Source organism: Siphateles boraxobius, unplaced genomic scaffold (genome assembly GCF_051911475.1).
Source record: "Siphateles boraxobius isolate OS27281-9 unplaced genomic scaffold, OSU_SipBor_1 31, whole genome shotgun sequence".
Lineage (NCBI taxonomy): Eukaryota > Metazoa > Chordata > Actinopteri > Cypriniformes > Leuciscidae > Siphateles > Siphateles boraxobius.
Window position 1 is genome coordinate 7,220,168 of NW_027508931.1, and position 9,038 is coordinate 7,229,205.

The following is a 9,038-nucleotide window of genomic DNA, read 5'->3' on the forward strand; positions in this document are numbered from 1 at the left end:
TTTTTTAAATCACAATATCCTGGCCGGACTACTGTTGTCAATGATATAAGTATTTGAAATGAACATGATTTCTTAATGTCTAGTGACATATCAGGGCCATTTTATGATTAATTGAAATACATTTCTTAAATACAGCTCCTTTAAGCCTAGTCCCAGACTAAAATTAGTTAGGTTTAATCTTTGTCCTGGGCAATCGAGACAACACACATACCATCAATTTACAACACAATTGACCCTTCGCTAAGCCACGCCCGAAAACCGCAACTGGCCAATCGTGTCTTAGCAACCGTAACTAGGCGTGGGAGGTCTGGCAAGCTTTCGAGCGAGTGAAACATGCCGAAGCGTTGTGCGTATGGATTGTGCTAATCTGATACCCGGTATCCTAAAAGTTTGGACGCGGGAGTGGAATTTTTTTCCTTCCCGAAAATCTAAAAGCCAAGAGGAGAAATGATGTGCGTGGATCAGCAGTGTGGGAGACCCCATTCACAACTACATGTCCACAGGATTAACAAAAAACACATACTGCTTGGAAGTTGGAAATAATGACTGTTCTTTGTTCATAATGCATATATTTTAACGTAAAATAAGACGATTAAAGACAAGACGGAGGCTCACTGACATACTTTAAAATATATTTCAGCATTTCGTTAATCGACGGCCTACTAACGTTACCCCTGACTGAGTAACTTTAACCCAATCTGATCGCGGCTCTCCCGGTGTTAGTGTTATTCCACAAAATGTATGGATAAACTGTTTGATATATAATTATTAGATTATTTTCACATTTCACTTACCCTGCTGTGCACGAAAATAGCTGTGTGTTTCCCATTTGAATGGTCAGCGTATGAGGCGGCGGTTGCTTGCGCTGGGACTATAGGCTTTAGCTTCAATTTGAATGAAATTATTCGCTAATCGGTTGCATATTATTTCGTGGATATATCCCTCGAATGCATACTGCAGTCCCCTTTGTCTTGCTCTCTCAGATATTTCACATGTTCGCCAAAAATTACTAATTATCTCATTGGGAATGTCTGACACCGGTGCATACACACTGTAAAAGACGTACCAGACACGAAAGCTTGACAGGCGTAGCAACAGTAACTAGGGAGGGCGGGGCTTAGCGAAGGGTCAATTACAGTCCACCATACAGTAGCACTCATATACAACACAAAAGAAAACATTAAATAACATTTTCAAATGTCACACCTCAGTCACTGCACAATGTTAATATTTGTAATTTCAGACAGGCAAAGAAGAAGGCTGGGAAGCGGATCCAAGTGCAGGTTAGATTTATTAAAGTGTGAACAAAAGTAACTGGTGAAAACAAGGTCCGTTGAGTGGAAGAGGGCCTGGAGACTGCGGCAGGACAAGTGGCCAGGGCGAGGCAGGCTGAGCAGGCGGCCGGGGCTGATCAGGCAGTGCAGACGGCCGGGACGGAGCAGGCTGTGCAGGGGGTTCAGGGGGCCAGGGAGGATCCGACAGTTCAGGAGGCCAGGGAGGTGCCAGCTGGTCAGGTGCAGAGGCAGCCATCTTGTCCGAAGACACAGGCATAGATGCTTCCATTTTGTCCAAAGACAAAGGCGTAGATGCTTCCATTTTGTTCGAAGACACGGGCGTAGAAGCTGCCATCTTGTCTGAAGACATAGGCATAGAGCCTGCTATCTTTTCCAAAGACACTGGCCTAGACACAGGCGTAGAGTCGGCCATCTTGCCCGAGGACACAAGTGTGGAGGCCGCCATCTTTTCTGAAAACACAGATGTGGGCGGCCATCTTGTCCGAGGGCTCTGGAATGGCGGCCATCTTGTCCGAGGGCTCTGGAATGGCAGCGGCAATCTTGGGGTCATTGGATGGAGTTGATGTGTGTGTTGCCCACATACACAAAATAGCCGTGACCATGATGATGAGCTCTGTATCATCCAGAGGTGACTCAGGCACGGTGGCCATCTTGTTCGAGGACTCAGGCATGGCAGCCATCTTGTTCGAGGACTCTGGAACGATGGTCATCTTGTTCAAAGACTCCGGAACGAAGGCCATCTTGTTCGAGGACTCTGGAACGGCGGCCATCTTGTTTGAGGACTCTGGAACGGCGGACATCTTGTTTGAGGACTCTGGAACGGCGGCCATCTTGTTCGAGGACACTGGAACGGCAGGCATGACGTGAAGAAGCTCAGGCTCCGCAGGCATGACGTGAAGAAGCTCTGGTGTAGGAAACGCATGACAGGAAGGTACAGAAAACACAGGACTGCCGATCAGGCCTTCCCCGACAGTAAAGGAGGACCCACTTAACAAAAGAGCATAATCTATTAATTGTTCTAAGGTTAGATCATTTACTCCTCTTGGCAAAAGTGATTTTAACAGTTTGTTTAGTCCATGACAATAGAAGTCTTTTAGAACCGCATCCTTTCAGTTGATACCATTGGCTAAAGCACAGAATTGAGTAGTGTATTCCTCTATGGCAGGGGTTTTCAACCGGTGGTCCGCGGCGGCATTGCATGTGGTCAGTGACCTGCATTCCAGCCTACGTAATTTCACTATTAAAATCACTTTTTGCCATAATTTATTTGCGCATTGGTGTGAATACTAAATTTAATGAAAATATCTCAAATAATATAGAGGAGTTCAAACTGACACAGGATAGGCTAGCTTTGCACCTATCAGGTCTATCCTATGATTTGCTAACATTGTGTTTTGCGTCCTCAACGTCATATACGTACACATTCATCTTGCGCGCGAAATAGACCAGCATCTCGGAGTTAAGGAAATACATTATTGAGGTGAGGTGAGCTTAATATTGGTGAATTTAAATTTGGAGTGGAGTGGAGCTGTTAGCTAACGTTTCTAACTAAGGCGAAGTTTGCTAGTCAGAACCAGCATTGATCGCTTTTTAGTGAGGAAAGTGACAGATGTCAGGACAGATGGAGAGGCTTCTGCTGCATGCTCTTCAGACAAAGCTACAACTTCGGAGGAAACAGGGAATCGTAGTGGGAAACGAAAAAGAAAATACAGTGAAGATTATGTTAAATATGGATTTACGACAGACAAAACAGGAGAGGAGGTACCACTGTGTTTCGTATGTTCAACGTTGCTTTCAAATTAAACCGTCAAAGCTTTCTCGTCACACACACACACACACACACACACACACACATACACACACAATAGTGGGCTGCTGATTACTTGATAGGCAGAATGGTGGTCCCTGGCACAGAACCAATTGAAAAACCCTGCTCTATGGTACAAATACCTTGACGAAGGAACAAAATCTCTTCTGCTGGATCTATGCGTGTGGTCAGTCATTCTGTAATATTTGAGACAGGCAAAGAAGCGGATCCAAGTGCATGTTAGATTTATTAAAGTGCGAACACAAAGTAACTGATGAAACCATGGAACAGGAGAAACCACACTAAACCAGAGAATGTCCATTCAACGACTGACAGAGAACAAGTGAAATAAAAGGGCTATATACAGTACAGTATACACAGGCAGACAAGCTTAACAAGATAACAAGGGGGCGTGGCTAATAAGAAACACTTGGGGAGAATAATCAACATTAAACGTAACAAGGAATTGTTACTTAGGTAACAATTAAACCATGTTGAGAGACCATAATATATGATAGATTCAAAAGCTGCTCTGTAGAACAGGCACAATGGTACTCCACTGATGAGCCCAACTGAGAATCTAAGTAAATCCCATATGTTATTACCTGCTCAACTTCCCCCTTATAAACTGACACTATAGGCTATGATCACCTACAGACCTCGGGTCGAATATAATTTCTTTAGTTCAACATTCATCATCAAATTGTGCTCCTCACACCACTGCACAACCCTTTCTATGTCAGACTAATACATGACAATATCTGAATCTTTTGTCAATAACCTGAGAATGGTTATTTGTATGCTGGCTTCTAGAATTGTTTTTTTTTAATAGTATAAAAAGAATTGGGGAACTTACGCAGCCTTGATGAATGCATGTTTGAGCTGTCTTAACTTTTTCCCCGCATGCGTTTTTGAAAAAAGTTGCCAGCCATCCCCAGTGTTTTTGCAATATTCTGAATATCTGAAAATGCAGTATATCAAAAGAAAGAACAGACCCTCTGCTTTAAAAAAAAAACAAAAAAAAAACTATTCACTATTCATACTTCATGCATTCCTTTTTTATCAACACTTGAATGTGGGTACGTTTTATAAAAAAGCAACATTTTGACTGTCTTCGCATGCGTTTTCATCAGTAGATTCAGTATTCTTTCAGAAGATGTGTAATAGCGAAAACACGGAAGGCCGGAAAGTTCCATCACAGTAGCTGGTCCAAACTGGTTGTTGGACAGGCCAACCATTTTCCAAAAAACAGCTTGACCACCTGAAGCTGGTTAGATCAGCTATGTTTCAAAACACAACTACATCTTGAGCTGAATTTTCCAGCAGGGAAATTAAACCAATTTTAAATGAATAAGTGAATGTGGCACAAGGATGAATTTCAAATTTACATTTGGTGTAAGCTGATTTTTTTTGTGGTCATTCAGGAAATGAGCCTGATTCCTATACATCTTGGCAAAAGATTCAATTATTACACTTAACAGATGGTTGGGAACGAAAGGAACCAACGAAAATGGCCGATGCCAGGATCCACATGCCAGTAGCCTATATTTCTCCGAGCAGTGTTCCTGAAATGGAGCATGAAAACCAACAATATTTATGAGGAAAAAGCACCGCTAAGCATGTTCAGTTGGTGACATACAAAATGGAGCTAACTACTAAGTGTTGAAATGCTAATGCTCTTATGCTCTCTGTTAATGAACAAAAGCTGTTACAGAGCTAAATGAATGACAAAATTCATAGCTGTGTTGTTTTGTTAAACAAGATTTTTCATTAATTCACTTTTCTCAAGGGTTGCTAATAGTCTTTCTGTCTGCAATTCATCTCAGCAAACATCACAGCGCAAGAAAAATTACTCTTCATACAATCATTATTTTATGGAGGCCTACATTGAGTGTATTTCATATTCACCATTTTTCATTTCATACATGCACTCAAATGTAGACACTATAAAAAATGTTTTGTTTCCTAACAAGCCTAATGCCCAGAGCTGAAGTCTTTCAGCTGCTACGCACTCAGAAAATGGCTAGTAGTGCTTTACAGTGTGATCACATAAACAGTGATATTTCATATTTTCTAACATCCCATAACAAGTCATTTTTAGTTATCGGAGAAATAAGGTCATAGTAGGCTATTCTAGTTAATCACAGTAATCCATCTTTAACAAAAATTGTTAATATTTATTCATAGTGTACTATAATTGCAACCTTTCATTTCAGATATACTTATATGATTTATTTGATATATCCTGCATGTGAGTATGGATACAAAATTGTAAGTTTGAAGAGGGAGGCTATATATTATGTATTTTTATTGCACCTAATCACTCAATCTGAAACCTTACCTAACCGTGAGTCTAAAATCAACCACAATGTCTTTCATAATGTTGTATTCACATTAAAAATACTATACACTTAACAAAAAGTTCCAAAATGTAACATGGTTTTAGACATGAATATGGTAGGAATTTAGTACCATGCTAAAAACTAGTATTTCTGTCTGATACTATGACAGTACTTTTTTTTTTTTGTTGGAGTACATTATACTAATGAACAACTTACACTACCGTCCAAAAGTTTTAAAGTAATTCATACTTTTATTCAGCAAGGATGCATTAAACAAAAACTTATTCCTGTAACTATTTCAAATAAATGCTGTTCTCTTGAACTTCTATTCATCAAAGAATCCGGATATTTTTTTTATATATATATATTTTTTCCACAAAAAGCAGCACTGTTTTCAACAATGATAATAATATTGATAATAATTTAAAAAAAAAAAAATCTTGAGAACCAAATCAGCATATTAGAATATTTTCTGAAGAATCATGTGACACTGAACAACACTGAAGTAATGATGCTAAATATTCAGCTTTGAATCAAAGGAATTCAAAAAGAAAACAGTTATTTTAAATTGTAATAATATTTAACTATTACTGTTTTTACTTGTACAGCAAGATCATTAATTACCATATCAGAAAATGAATTACTTGGAACAAAATATATAGGCTTTTGTCAGACATCAAACTCATTCTTTTCCTTATTCTCATTTCTATATAATGTATCTCTAAGAGTAGGGACACATCTAACCTTGAAAGAAATAAGGCACAGGTGGTACAACTCTCTATTTTTATCTCATTTACTGTCAATGCACATTGAAAATCTCATTATATTGTGCACCTATTTTGGATTGAAAGGTTAATAAGCAGCGTGTGTCTGGGTAGAAATCCATCTTAGCAATTCAGCAGTGTCCCTGGACTATACCCAATCCTTCTTTGTATTGATCTCCACATGTCATGTTGAGAGATATGCATCCATTTGTGGACATGTAACTAATTAAACCTGAATACAAGCACAACATACCCATCTGCCCACACAAACACTGTGCTGAACAGATGTGAGACTCAGAGACAATGTGACACAGAAACAATGTGAGAATACAAACAACAATTTAGTTTGACAGGGTTGTCATTCCCTCCTTTTTTGTCCTTGTCCACTGTGTCTAACTAATTATAACTAATTATAACTTATTTAAAAAAAAAAAAAATCTCCGGTTTTGGCCGAATGGCTGGTTCCTTTAATTTAGATGGACATTTTGGGATGGCAGTGGTCTGGGTTATATCGCTCACTCCTCATTTCACACCCAGTGTGATTACACCCTCCAACACCATTCAGGCCTACTGTCAGTGTGGGGCATTACGATGTGACATATAGTCATTTCACCCTTGAGATAATCAGTTTGTTACCTTAATAGGGTGCTAGACAAGACTTACAGACAGCTGAGACATGCTTTACAGCAATACCTCTCAGAGTCACCTGTTTTGGTGCAACTTACTAATGTCCTGGCCACCATAACATCTCATAAGTGTGTTAGGATTTAGGATTTAAGGCGGAATTGAAAGGGATAGTGGACCCCAAAATGAAACTGGTCATTATTTACACATCCTTATTGAAGCTTGTTTACACCACATGATAAAAAAAATAAGGTTTGCAAATGCAAGTTGAGAACTCGCAATTCTGACTTTATTCCTGACAATTTTAATACATAAACTTTAAACTCTGAATTTATTTATTGCAATGGTGAGATATAAACTCTCAATTGGAAAAAAAGTCGGACAACTGTGAGAAATAAAGTCACGATTGCAAGATATAAACATTTTTATTTGTGATAAAAAGTTTCAATTATCTTCTTTTTTTGGCAACACTTTATTTTGATGGTCCGTTTTGAACATTCTGTTGACTATTAACTTTCCAGCTACATGTTAACTAGCTCTCATTAGAGTAGTAGTAGACTGTCTGTTTAAAATCCAGTGTAACTTGTGCCTGAACGCGTTCATTGAACAATAGTTTCGGGCGACGTTTTCGCAACGTTTTTTGGTGTTTTTACAATTCACAGCAACCAAATGACCAATACGAAAAAAAACGGATACGAAAGTTTCGATTTGGAACTCAGTGTGCAGGCCTTACAAATGCACTGTTGACGCTCGCGCAGCCTCTCGAGGATAGGTTACATCGAAACAAAATGAGGACAGCTCACAAAAAAGAAACTCAGTAAACATACTGTCATAAAAATTAAAAATGTGGAGTTTTTATATTTATAATATGATACAGTTAAGCAACATCACACGACCAAGAGTAAAAACAAATATTTTCTAAATCGTCTTTCTTTATGTTTTAATTATATAAAATACAGAATAATATATTATTATTACATGCTTTGTACATTACATTATATTTTTGGTGTTATATTTAACTGGTTAATGCATTTACAATTAAGCTACTTATGAATGGGACAATGGCAACATCTTATATGCCAAAAAAAAAAATAATGTTGAGATCATATAGCCTCGATATATTGAAGAAATCTCTTTTATGTGTGTATGCATCCAGGTTCCAGTCTAATGCAAAGTTAATAATTTTCCTATTTTTTTGTATTATGAGATAGTATGTTTACTATCAGTCACACCTCAAAGGCCCACTGAAGTGCCTTGAAACGCGCAGCATTATTCAATGTGTGGATGTAATTTCCACTGAAACATTAAGACAGGGCGGGACAAATAGCTGCTCCCCTTTTTAAAAATAGCCAATAGTATATGTGCAGACTCGCGCATATGATCCGCTCTGTGCTATTGTGTCTACATTCACCCCAAATGGAAAGCATATTTACTGTCTGAATTATTCCCTATCCCCATATAGTGCACTATGTGCCATTCACCGTGTCGAAAATAGAAAATGTGTGAACAGGTGACCGATTTCAGCTGCAGCTTCTGCGCCTATTTAGAATGTAGGGGGCGGAGCGCTTCAGATTCTAGAGAGCATTTGATTGGACAGAAAATCTGATTAGAAGCTGAAGTGCAGCGTGATGTCGTCAAAATCATTGATCCATATTGGCAGAAGTGAGAGACTGTATGTTTTTAAAGCTTATATCTTTTAAAAATACAAATTATGTCATTGTTTTGGAACACAGCTTATAGATAACAGCAAGGCTAACATATTCATACTAAAAGACATAAAACTTCAATTTTGATTTCATGGTGACTTTTAACTGTTCTAATATACAGCTCTGCTACTACTGTACATACCTGTCATCTCTAATTTAATTTTTTTTCACGCTTCAGAAAACTCTGTGAAAAGCCTGAAAAAGCTGATACCAGATTGTTGGGTTTAGCATTTTGTGCACAATCCCTTACCAAATACCCAATCTGTCATGCAATAACATCGTCTATTCGGTTTAGAGGCAAAGGCTTCCATGCGTCACGCACCGTGTTGCCCTCAAAGATACCGCATGTCTGCCCAAAGCTGCTGGAATCAAAGGCCCAATAGGTTGTCTGCACATTCCTAACAATATTTGCTTGATAACAGCGGGCAGATTTTCTATATAACAACATAATAAGAAAAAGGCGCTCATAAGGAAACGGTAAGCTCTTCTCCTTTACCAAA